This window comes from Dasypus novemcinctus, chromosome 17 (genome assembly GCF_030445035.2).
Source record: "Dasypus novemcinctus isolate mDasNov1 chromosome 17, mDasNov1.1.hap2, whole genome shotgun sequence".
In the NCBI taxonomy this organism is placed as follows: domain Eukaryota; kingdom Metazoa; phylum Chordata; class Mammalia; order Cingulata; family Dasypodidae; genus Dasypus; species Dasypus novemcinctus.
The window spans coordinates 4,481,447-4,502,752 of NC_080689.1; the positions used below are offsets into that span (position 1 = coordinate 4,481,447).

At 60.4% G+C, this 21,306-nt stretch overlaps 1 protein-coding gene across 12 annotated transcripts in view; it reads left to right on the forward strand.

The window, feature by feature from the left end:
• Positions 1-21,306, forward strand: part of INPP4A (inositol polyphosphate-4-phosphatase type I A) — a 102,406-nt gene that overhangs the window by 7,404 nt on the left and 73,696 nt on the right. Inside the window, exon 1 of one of the 12 annotated variants that reach the window (XM_058278151.2) lies at positions 4,536-4,686. The exons of 10 other annotated variants lie outside the window; for them this stretch is intronic. The gene's annotated coding sequence lies outside the window, so the exon portion shown is untranslated. Of the gene's footprint in view, positions 1-4,535; positions 4,687-21,306 lie in introns of those variants that run through there. One more of the 12 variants, XM_058278156.2, reaches the window with a different exon arrangement.

Sequence of the window (21,306 nt, forward strand, 5' to 3'; positions counted from 1 at the left end):
GCTGAGCCCTGCCTCCCTGGAGAGCTTTGCAGGGAGTTGGCCCTCAGCCAGCCATTGCCCGAGCCAGATGTGCCCGCGCAGCCTCTGCCCGCCTTGAAACGTCTGGTTTTGTGAGTAGCTTCACTGGACCGAGGAACAGCTTTATGTTTTGAGAGTCAACTTCAATCATGTAATAATTTTAAAAATTGGTGAGGATTTTCTTTACTAAGCCAGGTGTTAATTTCTCGGGTCAAAGAAAAGCCGGCAGATGGATTGCGAGGTTATGAGGGGCCTTTTTGAGGCCGGGTGACTGGTTCTCAGGGAACGGCAGGGCTGCTGCTTTGCTCGTGGTGCCCTTTGACCGATGTGCTGTTCAGAAGCTTCTGGACTTGCAGCTGGTCTCATTCGGTTTCTGCAGTGCTGCCTTCACTGCTGGGCTGGTCTGGGCTTTGTCTTGGGCCCCTGTCTGGCATGCAGGTCTGTCCACACTGCCACACCCAGCACGGCCTGTGCCACTCCCTTGGCAGAGAGGGTCTGTGGTGCTGCAGCTGGGACGCATTTCAAACAGCCCTAGATGGACGTAGTCAGATTCCTGTTCTCTGTCTGGCCACTGCAGGGTGAAGTGCCCTGTCACTCCCTGGAGCTGGGCATCTGGGGTTTGGCCCGGGGTTTCACACCGAGGCTGGCTGTTCTGTGCACTGCTGTACAGGGCAGTCGTGCAGCCAGCAGCCGTGGCTCAGGCAGTATGGCAGTTTGAAATTATTATGAATCCCCAAAAAGAAGGATTATGTTTGAACTGGTCTGTTTCTCTGGGTGTGATCCCTTTGGTTGTATTAGAGTCACCTGAGAGTCTTTGATTAAATTGCCTGCTAAGATTAGGGTTTTGATTTGAACATGTCATTGGGGCGTGACTCAGGGTAAGTCCCTGTCCTCTTGGCTGGCTGATATAAACCGACACTCACTCAAGAAGACACGTGGAGAGGAGAGAACTTGGTCATCTCAACACTGCCACATGACAGAAAGGAGAAGGCTCGAACTCCTGAAGCCCTGGGGAGAGACGAGCCACTCGCCTGGCAGCGGGCAGCTGCAGAGAGCAGAGCAGCTGAGAAGGTGGAAGGAAATGAGCCCCGTGCCAGGCCCATCTAGGAGGCCCTGAGAAACGAGCTTGAGCAGCCTACAGCCGAGATGGAGGAAGCTGGGCCCACGGAGCCTTAGAGGGAGAAGGAAGGAGGGACCAGGCAGAGGTGCCCGCCACTTGCTTCAGCACGTGGCAGCTGACGTGGTGAGGAAGCACCTCTCAGGGCACCTCGAGCTGGACTCTTCATGGCCTCGTACCTGTGCGCTTCCATCCCAAATAAATACCCTCTGAAAAGCCAGCTGATTTCTGGTACTTCGCATCAGCACCCCTTTGGCTGACTAATCCAGTGTCGAAGCATCGGTTGTGCCCTAGGTGTCAGCCCATTTTGCGGGGGCATGTGCCTTTTATGGACAGAAATGCTGGCAGGTCTACACCAAAAGAAAGCCATCCTTGTGCTCCACATCCGGACAAGCTGCCCCAGCCCCGTGCACGTGTGCACCCCCACACGCCTGCACACACACTGCTGTGCCCACATGCACGCACACTCATCCACTCACATGTGCACACCCACCTGAGTGCACACCCACTCATGCATGCATGCACATCCATCCACACGTGCACACCCACCTGAGTGCACACCCACTCACAAGTGCACACTCACGTGTACTCACCCACTCATGCGTGCCCACCCACTCACGCATGCACACCCACTGACGTGTATACACTCAGGCACACTCACCCACCAAGTGCACACCCAGTCATGTGTGCACACTCGCCCACCCATGCCTGCATGTCACGTGCTGCTCGTGTGTGCATGCTCACCTCTTGTGCGCAGACACGTGCTGCCTGCACACGCTGACGAGGCGGCGGCCCAGGAGGTGGCGCCCCGGAGGACGCCCTGCGCTCCCGAGTCCTCGCAGAGAACCACTCCCTGAGCTCGTGCTTCAGGCATAGGGGTGTCTGGTGGGATTGTCAAAGCTGGTGATGAAGGTTTGCTGATCTGTACCAAATATTCTCCCAGCCGTTCTGTAAGCTGAATTTTTCTCTTTTTAGCTAATTTCAGGTGTGAAAAAGGCAGGCATCGTCAGGCTGTCCTGTCACCACACCCCGTGCCCCCGGAGCGGCGCCTGACAGGCAGGGACCGAGCGAGCCCCCTTCCCATGGCCCAGCGCGGCTCGTGCCTGCCTGCGGGGTCCGAGCACGGCTCGTCTTCTAGGTTTTGCTGGCCGGTTCTTTCTCCATCTGTGGGAGTGAAATGCTTAACTTGAGAGGCCCAGACGTGCCTTCCCTCCCCCTCCATGGACGTGCCTTGCCGTGGGTGGGCGTCCCCCACGTGCCTCTTGGGGGCCGTGCCACGGGCAGCCTGAGCGCGGCACGCATGCAGAAGGGGAGGCGGGTGGGGCGGGCGTGGGCCTGCCTTCGTGGTTGTCTCACGCCCTCCCGGGGAGGCGCTCGCAGCAGGGCGCGGAGGGCAGTGGTGTGGCGTTGCCTGTGCTCTGGAGAGCGCTGCGGGCTCCAGAAGCTGCTCGCTCACGTCTCGTGGCCGCTGGACCTGCTGGCGCATGTCAGGAGCGGAGTGGGCGCAGTGAGCCTCCGAGTCCAAGCTGGCAACTGCCGCACGCCCAGGGGCACCGAGGACGCAGGCACCGGGACACGAGCGTCCACGGGGCAGGCCTGTGTCCTGGGTGGGGCAGCGGGGCTCGGGCCGGCCCTGACCGGCAGGGTGATGGTGGGAGGTGGCCTCGCACCGAAAGCTGCACGTCCCTCCTCATTGCTCCGGGCGCAGCACACAGTCGGCGCTTACTGAATGAGTGCAGGCGGCTTCTGGCAAGGCCTTGGCAGGCTCCTGGGCCTTGGTGGCCACAGCAGGTCAGGACGGTGGGTGGGCTGCCCTCTGCCACTGACTGTGACGGGATGTGCTCCTGTGGGCGCCCCTGACAGAGGGCTGGAGTAGGTCTGACATCCTGCACAGGGGGCTGCCCGTCGCAGGCCCCTTGGTCCCGTGCCCCTCGTCCCGGGGCTGCCAGGGCAGGTGGGAGCCGTGGGCCAGCCCCACCCCTGGGGGCCCCGTTCAGCAAGAAGGAACACCTCCTCCCAGCAGGCCGTGCCTCCGGAGGCCCCAGCGCGGGGTCCCCTTGGCTGGGGGTCGGCAGCCCAGGTGCTGGCCTGGGGTGGGTGCAGCTCCCTGATGGAGGCTGGGAGCCGTTACCAGGAGGAGGGGCCAGGGCTGGGCAGCCGCGGGGTCCAGCCAGGGAGCTCTGCAGGCCGGCCGCGCAGCGCCGCGTGCGCCCCAGGAAGGTGCTCTCAGGAGCCCTCCAGGTCTGGAGAACCTGCCCGCGGCGCTGAGTCTTGCCCTACCCAGTCGGTGGGGGATCCCATGTCCACAGGGGCACTCACGGGACGTGACCATCGGGCCTATGTGTCCCGGACTGGCGTCCCCCAGGGCAGGGACAATAGCGCAGTTCTCTGTGTCTCCAGAGCAGCCCCCGTGCCTGGCACCGAATAGGTGTGTGGTCGCTTTCTCTTGAGTGAGTGAATAAACAAAGCTGCCACGTCACTGTTGAAAGTGGCAAAAACGAAAAAAAAGCCACAGCCTCTGGGGGAAGCAGCCTGCATCCCTGAGGACAATCTGAGGCTCTGTTGGGTGATGAATGGCGCTCAGGGGTCCTGTCTCCAGCTGCCCGGCTGGTGGGCTCCTGACGTGGCCTGGCCGGGGGCCCCCGGCAGTGGTGGCGAAGCCACGTCTGTGAAACAATAGAAGTGAAACCAGCGCTGGGGGCCTGCTCTGAACCCAGAAACCAGCGCTGGAGGCCTGCTCTGAACCCTGAAACCAGCGCTGGAGGCCTGCTCTGAACCCTGAAACCAGCACTGGGGCCCCTGCTCCGAACCCAGAAACCAGCGCTGGGGGCCTGCTCTGAACCCTGAAACCAGCGCTGAGGGCCTGCTCTGAACCCAGAAACCAGCGCTGGGGGCCTGCTCTGATTCCTAAACCAGCGCTGGGGGCCTGCTCCAAACCCTGAAAACCGTCAGTGAGACCCTGGATTGATTGAGGAAGTGGGGGTGGCATGTGAGCCCTGGAAATAGGGTTCCTAGAAATGGGTTGGGTTGCCTCCGGGGCTCTCCCTGCAGGGAGTCAGCTGACCCGCAGCTCCGAGGACCCAGCTCGCCTTCCGCGTGGTCGCGCGCCTCCTGTGGCCCGGGGTCCCCTGGTGGGCGCAGAGCAAACGGAAAGCAGCAGGCAGCCCGGCGCCAGCGCCCGTGCAGGAGCAGCTCAGGCGCGAGAGGCTTTGCTGAGCTCCACTGCGGCCTGTCCCTGGCCTGGGTGTGCCTCCACTGCCTCCACTGCCTCCGCTGCAGCAGCAGCAGCGCAGCAGCGAGGGCCATGAGCATGGCAGGGAGCCGAGGGGAGAGGAGGGGAAGTGAGAAGGGAGCGCTCACGAGGGCTGCTGATTGCCTCACCCAGCTGGGTGACGGTTTCAGTTCTCGACCCATTAGCCTGTGTGCTAATGTCACTTTGTGGAGTCCTCAAAACCTGCCCACACTTCACGCAATTCAACAGCTTTAATTTTTCTTTTTGAATAGGCGTATATTTTCACGGCTCAAAAATTTTAAGGTGCAGCAGATAAAAGGTAAGGTCTGCCTCCTGTCCCCTCCCTGAAACCCAGGCTGCGTGCGTCCTGCGAGTGCTCCAGGCTTGTGTGTGTGCCAGCAGGCGAGTGGATGTGCCTGTGCAGAAGTGTTTTTCATGGCCCTAGCGACACAGTCCTCTTACCACGTCTTGGCTCTCATTCTTTCATCTAGCTGCACACTGTCCCACGGCCAGTGCCCGCTGGTGGGTGTTAGGCTAGTCTAGCCTTTGTTTAGGTCAAATGGGTTCACGCTGGGAACAGCGCTCCAGGCCCCTTCAGCTGGGTCGGGTTCCAGAGCGTCTAGGTTGGGGCGAGTAGCACCCTGGCTGGATGGAGAGCACTGGGCTAGGTGACCTTTGGAAACTCCTCCCCATTTATTTCAGTGGCCTGTAACTTTTCTTTGGAAGGTGGAGGGCAGTTAATGGTTGGATATTATTATTTGTAAGATATACTTCTTCAAAATATTCCTTCTTGTTACACATAGACTTTTTTTAACATTTACTTTATTTTTATGCTCCCCTCCAGTCCCCCCCGGTTGTTTCCGCTGGCTGTCTGCTCTCAACTGCAAGCCCTCCGCTCTCTGCAGCGGCTTGGCCAGCTTGCCTTCCTTCACCAGGAGGTTCCGGGAATTGGTAGGTGGGAGCCCAAATGCTTGAGCCACATCTGCTTCCCTACATGTAGACTTTTTAAACTAATTCCATATCGTAGGAAGGCTTGTCGAGGTGCCTTTGGTCCTGGCTTCAAGGAGTGGGCTCCCAGGTGCTTTACTTTGCCTGGCCTGTCACTGAGATGGGTTGCAGGTGCAATGGCAGTTCGTTCTGGAGGGACTTTCCTGGACAGCCTGAACAAGAAAGGCACAGAGTTTGCAGAATCATGTAAACTCGTAGACATGGGGAGGATGGTTCTGGAGCTCGCCTCCTCTGCCCTCCCAGCATGTCTGCTGCTCCAGCTGTTGTGCTGTGCCTCTGAGATGGACTGCAGCTCCCTGGGCAAGGGCATTTTAAATACTTTTGACTTAAGTTCTATTTTATCAGATATTAGTGTAGCTACCCCAGCTCTCTTTTGGTTACTACCTGCATAATATTTTTTTTTGTTATCCTTTCACTTTAAGTGTGTTTGTGTCTTTGAATTTAAGGGGCGTCTTCTTGGACCAGTATAAAGTTGGGTTGTGCTTTTTTGTCTTTTTTTACTAATCTCTACCTTTTGACTGGATAGTTGAATATATTTACATTTAAAGTAACTACTGGCAATGTAAGACTTTCTTCTGTTATTTTGCTGTTTGGTCTTTGTAAGTCTTATACCCTTTTTTGTCCCTCAATTCTTCCATTAATGCCTACTTTCATATGTATTTGATTTTTTTATATTGTAAAATTTGGAGTCCCTTCTCATTTCCTTTTGTATGTATTTTTCAGATTTTTCTTTGTGGTTACCATGGGGCTTAAATTTAACATCCTAAATTTATAGCAGTCATGTTTGGTTTGATACCAACTTAGTTTCAACAGTATACACAAACATTGTTCCTATAACCCCAACCCCTCCCACCTTTTTATTCTACTTGTTACAATTTTACCTTAATATATTGTATGTTTCAAGCCATAGATTTATCAATTTTTTTTTTTTTTAAGATTTTTAAAAATTTATTTCTCCTCACCCCTCCTTGCTGTTTTGTGCTCACTGTCTGCTATCTGTGTGTTCTTTTATATCTGCTTGGCTTTACTATACACAGCACTGGGAACTGATCCTGGGACCTTCTGGCATGGGAGAGAAGTGCTCAATCTCTTGCACCACCTCAGCTCCCTGGTCTGCTGCATCTCTTACTGTCTCTCCTTTTTGTCTCTTTGTTGCATCATCTTGCTGCACCAGCTCTCTGTGTGGGCCAGCACTCCTGCGCAGACCAGCACTCTGCATGGGCCAGCACTCTGCTCAGTACAGCTTTCCACTCAGGCCAGCTTGCCGTTCAGGCTAGCTCACCACACAGGCCAGCTTGCCTTTCACCAGGAGGCCCCAGGAATTGAACCCTGGACCTCCCTTATGATAGGTGGGAGCCCAATTGCTTGAGCCACATCCATTTCCCTGTCATTACTTTTTTATGCATTTGCATTGTCAAACCTCTAAGAAGAAAGAGTAGAGTTGCGTACCAAAAAATACACTACTATTGACATTTATAATTACCTATATGGGTTATCTTTGCATGAGATCTTTCTTTAAGTCACTTCAATCCAGTCTAATGTCTTTCCCTTTCAGTCTGAAGGACTTTGTTTAGCATTGCTTGTAGGGCAGATATACTGATGACAAACTCCTTCAGCTTTTCTTTATCTGGGAATGTCTTCATCTCTTTCTCAATCTTGATAGCCCTGCCAGATATAAAATTCTTGATTGGTTATTGTGTACTTTCAGCACTTTCAAGTGTTTCATCCCACTGTCTTCTTGCCTCCATGGTTTCTGATGTATATATTGTTACTTTTTTCTTGCAGCGTTCAGAACTCTCTTTCTTGTTCCTTGTCATTTAACAGTTTGACTACCATGTGTCTGGGTGTGGTTCTCTTCCTTCCCTGTTTGGGGCTCGTTGTATATATTTATGTCTTTCATTAAATTTGGGGAGTGTTCTGCCATTATTTCTTTGAATATTCCTTCTTCCTCTTTCTGTCTTTTTTTTTCCTTCTGGGACTCCTGTAATGAGCATTTTGATAGGCTTGATGATATCCCACTGGTCTCTTGGGCTCTGTTCACTGTTTTCATTCTTTTTTAGTTACACTTCTGAGCCTGTATATTTTAATTGTCTTATTTTTAGTTCACTGATTCTTTTTTCTGCTCTTTCCAGTCTGCTGTTGAAACCTTCTAAGGAATTTTTCATTTCTGTTATTTAAATCTTCAACTCCAGTAATTCTGTTTGGTTCCTTTTTAAAATTTCTATCTCTTTATTGAGATACTCGTATTGCTCATTCATTGTTTTCCTGATGTCCTTTTGTTCCTTCTCCATGTTTTCCTTTATCACCTTAAGCATATTGAAGAACATTTTTTTAAAGTCTTTGTCCAATATGTCCAAAATCTGTTCTTCATTGATGGTTTCTGGATTTACATCTTGTTTCTTTGGATGGGCTACCGTTTCCTGATTGTTTGTTTTGTAATCTTTTGTTGCTCATTGTGCATTTTAATGTTTTTAAATGTTGCCTCTGGGATTTAGTCCCTGAGGTTTCTGTTCCTTAAGTTTGTATTCATCTAATGATATGACAGAGATGTCCTTGAGTGCCAGGAGCAAACAAAAACAAACAAACCAATGAGAAAAACATCTTCCACTGTCTTTGCAAACTGGCTCTGCTTTGATTGGTGCTCTCCTTCAGGTATAGCCTTCCTGTCAAGAAGGTCCACCCAAGGCACAAGGGAAGTACAGGGTCCTCTCCATCTCTTCTAGGCCTGTGTCTCGTCCTGGGCTGTGCTCCCTGGGGTCCTTAGGAATTCCCCATTTACAGGAATTGAATTGGAGTGCCCCTCTACTTCCTATGAAATAGAATCCACCCCCCCCCCCCCCCGCTCCAGTGCACTCTACTGTATATCTTAAAGCCAGTCATCCTTTGACTTAATGGCTTTTTATACTGCTTTAGCTGTGCCTGAGCTGCTGCTGCCCGCAGGCCGAGCTCTGGGGGGCGAGCCAGAGAGGCGCTTCCTGGTTCAGTCCTCCAGGCTGCCACGGCCATACAGGCACCCAGCGTGTGCACAGGGGTGGCTCTGCTACCTCCAGAACAGGCCAGGGAGCACAGTGGGAGCGCAGGCTGGCTCCACGCCACGCTGGGGGGGGGCAGTGAGGGCCCCTTGAGCTGCTCTAACCGTTTCTAAAGCTGCGCTTTCCTTGATGGGCCACCCGCCCTCTTCCTGCACCCTTCACTGTTTTCTGGAATTCCGAGGAAGGTGGCCCTGCCAGTTTTCCCTCCTTCAGGACTTGTGTGCGGCGCGGCCCCAGGAGCTCCTTATGCGCCGTCTTGGCCATGTTGGGTGGGTCTTCAGCTTCTGCTCTGTGAACTGGCCGTGGCAGCTTTTCCGGATTGGAGTGGCTGTGAAGCGAAGAATTGTGCCACTGCTCCCACCGGCACGATCCAGGTGGAGAAATTCCTAACTTTAGGCCTGGGGGTGGGGGCGGTGGGACCCCTGGAGCCTGCCGTAAGCGCTTATCCGGGCCCGTGGGGAGTCCCAGGAGCAGGGCGGGTAGCAGTGAGGGGCGCCCTGTGAGGCTGCGCAGGCAGGGCCGGTGTGGACCCACTGGGCCCGCCGCACTCAGAGGCGGTGGCCGAGGAGCGCTGCGACAGCCCTTCCAGCCAGGGCTCGCCGTGTCCCGGCCATGGCCGCCAGCGCAGGGCCCAGCATCCCGCCGAGCCACCCAGCCCGGGCGGCTGGAGGAGCGTGAGGCAGAGCCCAGAGCCAGGGCGCCTGCAGCGTCGCTTTCAGGAAGTGAGTTGGCTTCCTTCTGTTTGCTTCTGCTCTCTGAGTGCTCTTGAGGTTTCAGGGCCCCACCTGGGGCTGCCGTGGCCCAGTGAAAGGCCGGGGTCAGCATGGCAGGAGCCCGGGGTCCCCTGAGGCCAAACGGGGGCACGGCCGAGCCGAGGAACCCGAGCCCTCCCCTCACGGGGGCCCGGCAGGAGCGGCAGCTTCTGGCTCAAGGCGGACGCAGAGGAGGAGTGGGGAGGGTACATGCAGTGGGTTTCGGCCCATGGGACTCGGCCCCCAAGAAGGAAGACCGAGTCGGGTGCCCAGACAGGGTGCAGGGGGCCTGCTGGCCTGAAAGGAAGCTGAAAAGCAGCGTGGCAGGCATCAGCTCCACCGCGCCTCGGGCCTGTGGCCGAGGGGGCCTGTGGCCATTAACTAAGGGGTCTTGGCACTGGACCCAGAGGCCTCCTCTGGAGGTGGCAGGGCAGGGTGCCCGTGCGGCAGCAGAGCCAGGTGCTGTGCGGCAGCGGGGCCGGGCACTGTGCAGCAGCAGGGCACGGTGCCCGTGCGGCAGCAGAGCCAGGTGCTGTGCGGCAGCGGGGCCGGGCACTGTGCAGCAGCAGGGCCGGGTGCCCGTGCGGCAGCAGAGCCAGGTGCTGTGCGGCAGCGGGGCCGGGCACTGTGCAGCAGCAGGGCTGGGTGCCCGTGCGGCAGCAGCAGGGCCAGGCACCGTGCAGTGCTCCACCCCTTGCACTGGGTGTTTGAGACAAGTGGCTGTGGCAGAACTATTGAGAGAGGACAGGCTGAGCATCTTGGGGCCTTGTCAGTCGAGACTACATCAAGGGAATTTTGGAAACCGTAATCTCAGCTGGTGGGGACCGGTGGGTCACTGGCAGGGATTCCTGGGCTCCTGCCTGGTGCGGGCTGTGGACCCCCGTCCACCCCCGCGGTTGGCGTCCTGTGGTGGCTGTAGCAGCGTGCCGCAGATTGGGGGCGTAAATCAGCAGAGGCTTCTCTCACAGCCCCGGAGGCCTCACTGGGCTGGAAACAAGGTGTCTGCGGGGCCACCCTCCCCAGGCCGCGGGGAGGGTCCTTTTCTTGCCCTCCCGGAGCCTGGCGGCTGCCTTAGCCCATGGCCCGTGCTGTGTCCTGCAGCAGCCACCTGGCCTCTTACCTTGGGAACCCCGCTTCCCTCGCCTCCGTGCCCGGCCTTCTTGTCTGTTTTATGAAGGGCCAGATAATCTGGGATGATGTCCCTGCCCCAAGGTCCCCAGCACAGTCCCATCTGCAGGCCGTGCCACATGCAGCAGCGTTCGGGGTTCTGGGGGACAGGGGTGGACATCCCTGGGGGCCTCGGGCCCAGGCAAGGACAGCAGCGAGTGCCCAGCGTGCCGGGGACTTCGGGGGAGGCCGAGGTAGCCTGGCTTCCAGGCAGGGGCCACTTGGGGACATGGCTGGACGTGCAGGGACGTTTTCTTGCGCTGCTCCACTGGTCTGGGAAGCGGGAGCTCTGGGGTCAGGCGCCACAGCTGTGTCCTGCTTGGGGCGCGATGCTGTCTCGGCAGGCTGGCGGCCCTGCAGCCTGGCTGGCCTCCTCTGGACGTGATGACTGTTGAAGACGAGACGGGGTCGAGACGCGGCCTCGTGAGTGGACTGGCCTCATGCGTGCTGGGAACCCTGTAGCCAAGGAGCCGCCACAGGAGCACGGCAGGGGCTTCTGGGAGGGACCGTGCTCATGAACGAAGGAAACGTCCAGCTGATGCGTTCATCCAACGAGTGTCTGCTCAGTCCCTGTCGGTCCTCACAGCCTAGAGGCAGACGGGAAGGAGTAGCATCCTGCCCTGATGTGGGTGGGCGACAGGACGGACTCCCAGAAAACAATTACGTGATTGTGGACTGGACGGAAAAGTGGGCTTTAAGATATGAATATGTTTATGCGGAGTGTTTATTTACTTAGGTCTGCATGTTAGGACTTACCTGCCGGAAGTCCATGGGAGTCGGCGTTCCCACATCTGCCTGGTGCCTTTGGTTCCTGCTCCTTGTCTCACCACCGCAGTCGCTGGCCACGGGGTGGGCACTGGGCTCCCTGGAGGACTGGCCTGCCCTGAGCCCTGCCCCAGCTCCCGAGTAGACGGCACCTGGCTTTTGGGCCTCTGTCTCCCCGGCTCTGTCTGTCTTCGCTAAGTCCTGCCCTCTGGCCGTCGCTTAGCAGGGACCTTTTCCTGTTTTTGAAGCGAACCCTTACTGAGTACCCAGTAAGGTGCCTCATCCACCCACTGCCCACCAGTTAGGACAATCTGGGGGTGGGTGATTGATGTGGGGTCAGGGTGGAGAGCTCTGGGCTCCAGGGGCAGGCCCGGGGCGTCTGAGTGGCCGGCCTGGCCTTGGGAGGGCAGGCCCGGGGCGTCTGGGGGGCTGGCCTGGCCTTAGGAGGGCAGGCCCGGGGCGTCTGAGTGGCCGGCCTGGCCTTAGGAGGGCAGGCCCGGGGCGTCTGGGGGGCCGGCCTGGCCTTGGGAGGGCAGGCCCGGGGCGTCTGGGGGGCCGGCCTGGCCTTGGGAGTGCAGGCCCGGGGTGTCTGAGGGGCCAGCCTGGCCTTAGGAGGGCAGGCCCGGGGCGTCTGGGGGGCCGGCCTGGCCTTGGGAGTGCAGGCCCGGGGTGTCTGGGGGGCTGGCCTGGCCTTGGGAGGGCAGGCCCGGGGCGTCTGAGGGGCCGGCCTGGCCTTGGGAGGGCAGGCCCGGGGTGTCTGAGGGGCCGGCCTGGCCTTGGGAGGGCAGGCCAGGGGCGTCTGGGGGGCTGGCCTGGCCTTGGGAGGGCAGGCCCGGGGCGTCTGGGGGGCCGGCCTGGCTTTAAGGCCATCTGTGTTGAGCTGGCCCCTGACACGCTGAGTTCAGCCCCTTCCATCTCCCAGAGGCTGCAGAAATGAAGTGAGGTGATGTGCACATTTCACTATTTTTCTGTACCCTGCTGGGCTCTGGGAAGCGCCCTGCAGCAGGGGCTTAGCTCCAGCTGACAGGAATGGGCAGGGGCGCATGCCCTGGCCCGCTCACTTCCCAGGGGTCCAGGCTGCCTCTCTCCGGCTCTCTTCTCGCGTCTTGGTGATGCTGTCGGTTCTCGCGCTTCCCACTTGGGGGCTGGCGGCTCCTACGCTTATTTCTCTGGCCCAGGATTTGCCCCAAACCCCAGCCCCTTCCTCCAGCTGCTTCCTGGACCATCGGCGTCGCGCGCCGTCCCGCGCCGTCCCGCGCCATCCCGCGCCTCCGTCCCCAGCCCGCCAGCAGCCCGCTGCCCTGGTTGCTTACGGACCTGGGGGCATCTCGGTGGAAGCTCTGTCCCTCCCCACGTGCTGGGCAGGGGCTGCTGGGCCTGTCTTCAGAACACCGGCCGGAGACGGGCCCTTTGCGCCCTCACACTCCCCTGGGTGCCTACTGTGTCACTGCGGCGCCGGCTGTTCAGAGCGAACAGCATCAGCTCGCTGCCCGCCGGGGGGCTTCTCGCCTGTGTGAAGCAGCGGCCTCCAGGCCCCCGCAGCGAGCCCCGCGCTCTCTCCTCTCGCCCGCCCCTGCCCTGGCTGGTCCCTCTTCCTGGCGCCGCCTCCCCCCAGAAGCCCACAGGGTTTACTTGCTCTCAGGGGTCTTTATCCAATTTCTTAAAATTTCTCCATTCCACCTGTTCACATTGCTCCTACCCTGCTTAATTTTTCCTCCCAGAAAGCTTTTCACCTTCGGCGTCCTGTATGTTTGGCGTTTTGTTGCTTATTGCCTCTTTCCCACCCAAGAATATCAAGTCCGGGGGCCGCCCTCCCTCCTCTTCAAGGCTCTCCTCCCAGCTCCTCGGGCAGGAGACCCTCGGGAGCCCGGGCCCTGAGCCCCCACCGCCGCAGATGCGATGACAGCGGAGCCTTCCCCAGCCCTGCGCCCAGCCCCCAGAGCCTCCCCAGTCTGCCCCAAATCACCTCTCCTTATCAGTAGAAAACTTCAAGCCCTTCTCTTACATCCGACGCTGCTGCTTAAAGCATTTTTAGGACGAACTAGGCTGTCCCCCGGGAGAATTCCACCTTGGTGAGAGAGCAAACACTTCCCTCAGCATGGAGCTCCCCGGCCCCTCCAGCATGGGCGCCACTTCCTGAGCGCTGCTGCGCAGCAGGGGCCTGGCCGTGGCGTAGAGCTGGGGCGCCGGGGCAGGCCGGGGCTCTCTGGTCCTGGCAGCGGCACCTTCGGGTGGCCTTTCCCTCTGCCGGGCCCTGCCCTTCCTGCAGCCAGGTGTCCGGCCTCGGGGAGGGGGTGGCGCTGGGGTCCGCAGGCAGCCTTGCCTTCTCAACAGCAGAGGCACCTGCTTAGGGCTGGTGGCTGCGAGGCGTCTTCATGCCGTGGGTTCTTGAAATCCTGCTGCTCTCAGGCCTGTGGCAGGTGGCGAGTGGGCTGGCATGAGGTCAGGCCCAGAGCAGCCACAGCGCCGAGGGCGGCGACTTCCAGGAGGGCTTGCCCGCCCCCTGCCCTCCATTCACACTTCTCATGATGTCAGAGCCCTCCTTCCTGCCTCTCACACCCCTGGACTTCGGGGTGCCTGGCTCTGGACCAGGGGCTGAGGTCTGGGGAGAGCTGCCCATCAGGGTGCACTGGCCTCACTGCATGCCCCAGCCTGGGCACCCTGACTTGAGCTCTGAGACTCTCCGAGTCCCCGCCACACGAGGGGGGATGGCTCTGAGCACTGAGGAAGCAGCCGGTGCAGGGAGGGCAGGAGCAGGAAGGGGACGAAGCGGTGGCAAGCTGGGCGGCCGCCTGCTGACCGCTGCTCCAGGGTGCTGCAGGGGAGCTGCAGGGGAGCAGGGAGCGCGTTTCCAGGGCAGCCCTGCGATTCTGCCGTCAGACGCTTTCAGGAAGGCCTTGGTTTTGCTGCAACCCTGTTGACCTGTCATCTCAAACCGGAATGTCTGGGGCTGACCTTTTGATTTGAGGACACGTTAAAGGAGTTTAGCTGTGGGCTTAGCTGCCCCTTCTGCTTGTGCGTGCACGCGCATCTGTCCACGCCTGCACGTGGCCAGCCAGCGTGGAAGAGGGCAGTGCCTCCCTGTGTCCTCCGTGAGAAACAACAGTTTAATGACTTTACTGTCGTTCCACGTAGGAGGAAAGGGTGGATGGCTCTGTGTCTTGTGAAACTAGAATTAAAAGATCGAGCAGGCAGGAGTGTGCTTTTTTCCAAACTCATGTGGAGGGTCTTTGCTGGAGCATGGAGCGGCCTCGGCTCTCAGGGTGAAGGCGAGGCTGGACCTGAGGCCTCGGGGTGCAGCTGCGTCTCCGGGCCCAGAGCCTCAGGTTGAGCTTCCAGACACAGGGCCCAGGCCGGGGGTGTTGGTTGCTGAGCGGCCGTGTGGGTCTGGCGTGTGGAGAGGGGGCTCCGTGAGCTGTTCCTTTAACAGCCGGAACCGTGGGAGGCCCCCAGGATGCCCCAGCACCTGAGAGCCACCACAGAGGGCAGGTGCCTGGGCTGGGGGCACCGCGTGCCAGGCAGGCAGTGCCAGAGGCCAGGCCGAGGAGGAGCCGTCTTGGCGGCCCTGAAAGAGGAAGCCCCGGGGGGCGTGGCCTGCTGCTGGCCTCGCGTCCCAGGGCCACCTGCCCCCCCCCGCCCCGTGCCCGCATGGAGCCCGCGGGAGCTCTCCGGGCGGCTCTTTGGGCCGTTTCCTCCTCTGCTCTGCCAGGCCTGCTTTTCCCCTCACACAGCAGCAGCACCACCCTTGTCTGCGAGGTCGGGGGCCGTGGGTGCTGCGTCCCAGGGGTGGCGGGGAGGAGCTGAAACAGCCCGCTCCGGAGCTCACCCAGTCCATAGTGGGGTGGTGGGGCCAGCAGGTGCCCCTGGAGCGCTGGGAGGAGGGATGCCGACACAGCCCTTGGCTGGGGCACGGTGGACCAGCATGCGCGACGAGGCGGGGCGGGCCCGGGGCGGGAGGGCCCCGGGGAGCTGGTCCAGCTGGGCAGTGACCTGCAGCAGGTGTCCGGCCCCTTCTCGGCCGCTTCTGTCGAGTGCTCTGTTCCTCATGCAGCCGTCCTCCTGGGCCACCCTGCCCTCTGGGACCCGTCCGTGCCACCTCCCCTAGCCTGGCCCAAGCCTGCCAGTCCTTTCCAACAGAAAGGGGGAGTGAGGTGCTTGCACTTCAGGAGAGGAGACTGAGGCTCAGGCAGGGCCACGCTGGTCCTGGAGCCAGGGCCCAGGCAGGGCCTGGTCGGAGCGGCGTAGAGCTCGGGGATGGCCGCGTGTTGTCGGCCGCCCCTGCCTGCCCTGGGCACTGGTGCCGCTGGCCAGGCAGGGGCCATGGGGCTGGGCGAGCCGGTGGGTGCCCCACCTCGTGAGCTGGGCTGGGGTGGCCTCCCTCCTGGCCCGCTGGCCTTCTGCCTGCCACCACGCCATCGGCCTCTGCACAGCGCAGCACCATCCTTGTGCCGCGCTGGGAAGGACGGTGTGCTTCATTACCGTCTCATCCGGAGGCCGGGAGCAAAGTGGTCCGTGCTCGCTCCGGGCCGCACGGCGGAAGTTCTTGGAGGGAGTGAAAGCACGTCGGCGCACGTGATCGGGAAGGTGGCCTCTCCACTGTGCGGCGTGTCCACAGCTGTCGTCTGAGGGGGATGCCGTCCTAGAGACGCTCACGCCGTGCATGCCCCTGCCCGTGGCACCGCTCAAGTGCAGCTCCCCGGAGTCCCCCGAGCCAGCGTCCTCACCGCCTTGCTGCCGTCGCAGCTGCAGAGCTGCAGCCTCTTCCTTCCGAAACGTGCGCACACGCGTGCAGGGCTGCCAAGGCGCTCGTCCCAGGAGGCCCCGATGCCACCCTCTTCACACCCGGGGCAGCTGCGCCAGGGATGGCCTCATCCACTGTGCGCCAGCGAGGCCCAGCTGCCACCCGAGAAGCGTGTTTCTGTTTTTAGGCAGAACTTCCATACAAAAGGAGATCCTCCGCCGCAGTGGGCGATGGACGTTTGTTCTTTGTTTTGTTTCTGTGACTTGGGAATTCCTTAGTGCCCTGGCAGGTGCTGACCGCCAGCTCCCCGGGCACCACGTCGAGGCTCCAAGCGAGTGTGCGGCCTGCCCAGCGACGCTTTGCCCAGGTGCTGGCCCAGGCCCGGCCCTTCCCAGATGCTGAGATACCCTCCCGCCGCAGGCCTCTTCTACCTGGGCCGCTGTCGCCCCAGTGCTTTGCAGCTCCCCTTCGCACACTGCCATCAGCACTTGCCCAAGTGGGGTGCAAGAAAATCCTTTTCATGGTTTCATAGTCATACATCTTAGTTTAAAAAAAACTCTTCCATTCGTAAGAATAATTTGCAAATATTTTTTCTACACGCCAAGTCTATCTGGTGCACTGAAGATGCAAACTTCATGAGTTCTTCCATCGTTTCACATTTAACAAAAGCTCATTTGGGGTCCTGGTTCGCCAGCTTTGCCTCGGCACCGAAGGGCTGGGGGGGCAGGTGCCTCGGTGTTCCCGCAGGAGCTTGAGGGAGGCAAGGACGGTGGTGCCGGAGGGTTCCTTCAGGGCTCCAGCAAGCCTGGACTGCAGGCAGCTTTGCAGCGACGCTGCTCGAGTGTCACAAAGCAGGGCAGGAATTGCCGAGCAGCCAGGAGCGGGGAGGCCAGCCTGGGCGGAGCGGGCTGCCTGCGTGGGGGCACACGGGAGCCGCCGCAGGGGCTCGGGACTCCTGGGGAGGGGACGGCCGAGGGGGATGGACGCCAGCGTCCATGTAGCCTGCCAGGCTTAGGCTGCACAGAGGGCCCTCTCGAGCCGCAGGGCCGGGGCTCAGCGTGCCAAGAGCACCCCTTTCCCATCTGTGTCAGACTTAACTCTCGACCGACGAGGATGACAGGGAGGGAGGAGAGGCCTTGGGTGAAACAGAACCTGGGTACCACAAAAGGGGTCGAAATGTAGGACACGGCGGGGTGAAAGCTGCCCAGGGAGGAGCACGGCGCCTTTGCCTGTCACAGGCGCGCGTGGCCAGAGGTGGCCGTGGCTGCCGCAGGGCGGGCTGGGACGGGCCGAGCTCAGCAGCTCCCCCTCCTGGGGCCGAGAGGGCGGGGGGAGGACAGGCCGTCGGGGCCGCATGTGTCACCTGGCCTTGCCGATAAACTCCAGGTAATGCCCTGGAGAGCGTGTAACGGTTTTCTTGCTTTATTTTAAAGCACGAGCACACTGTCTTCTCTTAGTTTACCAAGGCGAGTCCATAACCGTTGCATCCAGATTTGATGGCAGAATCTTCCTAAGATCAACTCCAAAGGGCTTTGTGGCATTAAGTCGTTGTAAGGAGCTTTTGCCTAAGTTTTACTCCTTAATAAAATGAGTTAGACTTGCCACCTGAAAAGTTTTATGTTTTAATATCAAAACTCTTAAAAATTTTAATTATAATCAGTGCATAGAGTAATAAGGATTCCTATTGTAGAAACTTTTTTAAAAATTTGAGTTGCGGTTTCTAGAATTTAGATTTTGTTCGTATAGTACTAGATAATCTCCAGTTATTGCTAGTGTACACAGGCCGATGATAATTTCTCTTAGCCCTAAAGTTAGTACTACATGGTTGAAAACACACAGCTTCATATCTGAGCGATGGATGGCCCTGCCTGCCTTCCCCAGCAGAGCAGAGCCTCTCCTGCTGGGCCCTGGTGGGGCCTGTGCTCCCGCGGGAGCTCTCCCTCCCCTGCCCTGCCCTGCCCTCCCCTCCTGTCCTCCTCTCCCCTCCTCTCCCCTGCCTCCCCCTGCCCTTCACCTCCTACCCTCCGCCCTCCCGTCCCCTGCTCTGCCCCCCCTCCCCTGTTCTCCCCTTCCCCTCCCTGCCTCCTCCCCCTCTTCTCCCCTCACTCTCCCTGGGCCCTGCCGTGGGAGGAGAGGAGCAAGGTGTCAGTCAGAAGCGGGGGGAGCAGAAGGGCAGGAAAGGGCCTTGGGCCCCTGCGGCCTGGAGACGGGGCGGAGCGGAGCTGGGCGAGTGCTGGCCACAGGCCCGCGGCCCCGGGGTCCCGCGCAGTCCTGCTCTCCCCACGCTGGGTCCCTGCCCTTCTGGGAGCCGCCTTTGGTCTCTAAATTAGGACGTGCTATTTTGGACACTGCTGCCTGTGAGAGGACGTGTGTTTAAAACGAAAATAGTTTTAATTTGAGGTACCTCCTTTCCGGGTCCCGGCGTCCTCCCACGAGCAGGCCTCTCAGGCGGGCGCTGGCTGCCCATGCCCCGTCTTGGCCCCCAGCCGGGTTTGTCTGCTGATCCAGGGCCACCCTGAGAGCGCGAGGCCTCGGGGCGGGAAGGCTGGGGGGGGCAGGCCCAGACCCCAGGGTGCGGAACCCCGCGGGCAGCCCCCAGCCCCCTCTCCCCCACGCCCCGGGCCCAGCCCTGGTGCCCTGGCTTGGTCTCCGGCGGTTACCACAGGGCTGGAGTGTGCAGAGACACGCGAGTGCAGCGGTGGGTGGTGGGCGAGGACGGAGGGCGGGACTGCTGTGGGGGGGGGCCACTGAGGGGAGGCAGTTGCTGAGGGGGAGCAGCTGCAGGGGGGGGGCGGCTGCCGAGGGGGGCAGCGTCCGCCTCGCCCCCTGGTCTGCTGTGCATTGTTTCCAACACCCTGGGAGGTGAACTAGACCCAGTCCAGGTCTTTCTGTCAAGGTGCTGTTTTCCAGTCTGTTTTTAAAGAGGGAGGTCCACATTTTCATAGATAAAAGTTTAATTGGGAATAATGGTGTAAAGCTCACAGCCTCTTTCCAGGCAGCTTCTGGGCTTTTAGCACTTAAGGGTATTCTGGAGGATACAATGGGGACCCCACTGAACCCCCCACTCCACCCCAGGAGTCCCGTCAATGGGTCGGCCCCACCCTGGACTCCTGGTGAAGCTGGTGCGTGGATACTGCAGGTGAAGCTGGCGCTCCTGGCGCTGCAGGGGACGCACCATCTGTGCTGCAGGTGAAGCTGGCGCTCCTGGCGCTGCAGGGGACGCACCATCTGTGCTGCAGGTGAAGCTGGCGCTCCTGGCGCTGCAGGGGACGCACCATCTGTGCTGCAGGTGAAGCTGGCGCTCCTGGCGCTGCAGGTGAAGCACTCTCTCCTGCAGGGATGCTGGCGCTGCAGGCCACGTCAGTGCTGCGGGCCATGGCTACCCAGATGTGCCAGGGAGCTGGGGCACTGGGGCGCTGCTCCTGTTCCATCGCCTTCCAGAAACGGGGCTACTTGTTTTAGTGCTCGTTGGTTGTACCTCTAACTCAGGAGCGTGGGGTGGGGGCTCCTGTCCCGCTCTGGCTGGCCCGCGTGTCCTCGGGTGGGATGTTCAGCAGTCTCCTCCTGTGCTGCTGGGGCCAGAGCCGGGTGTTCCGCGGCGACAACTCCAGGCCGGCTCCGCCCTCTGCAGCTCAGGGCAGCCCGGGGAGACCTTGTCGGGACCCCGGCCGGCTTGTTGCAGCCACGCATCCAACGCTGTGGCCTGCTGCTGATGCACCTGGCCCTCCTCCAGCAGGCAGGGGCCTGGGATCCATCTAGAGCCTGTGTCCCCGTCCCCTGTCCGGGCGGCGTGGGAGAGGGCAAGAAAGCACGGGCAGCAGCGCAGGAGCGAGTGGGGCGGCTGTCCTTGCCTGACACCTCCACCCCCCTCAGTGGCCTCTGAATCAGCAGGAGGATGGCTGTGGGCCACCCCCTTCCGGCCCCCCGGGGGTGGGTCCCCTGGCGACTCGGGGCCTTGCAGCTCCCGGCTCAACTCTCCCGTGTGCCCCTGCAGGTTCCCGAGCTGCCCCCGGCCCTGGCTCTGTCTTGATGGAAAGGCCTGCAGGGCTGCTGTCTCCTCCGTGGAGCCCTGGGAGCCCTGGCGCCGCCCTCGGCCCCTCTGCGCTGCCCCTGCCCACCCTGGCCCTGCGCAGGCTGCTGTCTGCCAGCCCGCGCTGGCTCCCTGGGCGCCGCAGCACCTGGGCTGGCTTTCCTTGCTCCTGGGGCACCCCGCACTGCCCTGCCTGGGACCCCAGCCTTCGGACGCCCACCTCCTCCCCCCATGTAGCCCGCCCTGGCCCCCCCAAGCGGCCCTGCCCGCCGTGGTCCCTGCCCTCACGCACCCGGGGCTCGCTGCCAGCAGAACCTCGCGAGGCAGAGAGGTGGCCGCGGGCCCGGTGCGCAGGCCCCTGCGGAGAGAGCAGGGCAGGGCGCGGGGCTGCCGGCTCAGTGCGGCCTGCTGATGGCTCGCGTTCTGTGTGCTGTCGTGGAGAGCTTGGAAAACCATGGAACCACAGAGAAGACGCGGGGCAGGCAGCCGGCCTTAACGCCTGAACGTCTCCCGGTCCTCTCGCTTCGTGTGCGTCGGGGTTTAAGGTCTTGCCTTCTGCTTGTCGGATGTTGAGACCGCGGTGATCCCGTCCCCAGCACCCAGAGGGTGTGCCCACGGGACTGCGCTGTCGCTTCCTGCTCCCCCGACGGGCCGCCAGGCTGCCAGGGAATCTCTCCGCTCGCCGCGGGGCCAGGCCCTGCCTAGGGCACCTCCCCCCAGAGCGGGCTCAGCCTCCTGGGCGCGGCGCTGCCCCCACCCCGGCGTCTCCTGCAGCGCTCGTGCCCCTGCCTGCGGTGGGCGCCTTTTCCAGGTTATCTCAGCGCTGCCGGCTCGGAGCTGTGCCGGACTCGTGCTGGCAGATCTACTCTCAGTGCCTCGCCCTTTCCCGCGCGTGTGTCTTGTCTGCCTTTTAAAAAAAATGTTTTTAAAGATTTTATTTTTCATTTCTCTCCTCTTCCCCACCCTCCCCCCCAGTTGTCTGCTCTGTGTCCATTCACTGTGCGTTCTTCTGTGTCCGCTTGTATTCTTGTCAGCGGCACCAGGAATCTGTGTCTCCTTTTGTTGGGTCCTCTTGCTGCATCAGCTCTCCATGTGTGCAGCACCACATTTTTCACACTGGCGGCTGTCCTTATGGGACGCACTCCTTGTGCATGGGGCTCCCCTATGTGGGGGACACCCCTGCGTGGCAGGGCACTCCTTGGGCATATCAGCACTGCGCATGGGCCAGCTCCACACGGGTCAGGAGGTCTGGGGTTTGAACCCTGGACCTCCCATGTGGTAGGTGGACGCCCTATCAGTTGGGCCAAATCCACTTCCCTTTTCTGCCTTTTAAATGCTCTTTCCTGGGTTCTCGTGGATGAGTCAGGCTGAGCTTTGTGAAAGTGCCCCGACACTGCAGGTGCCCTTACAGGGTCAGGCTCCAGCTGTACCCAGCAGTGGCGAG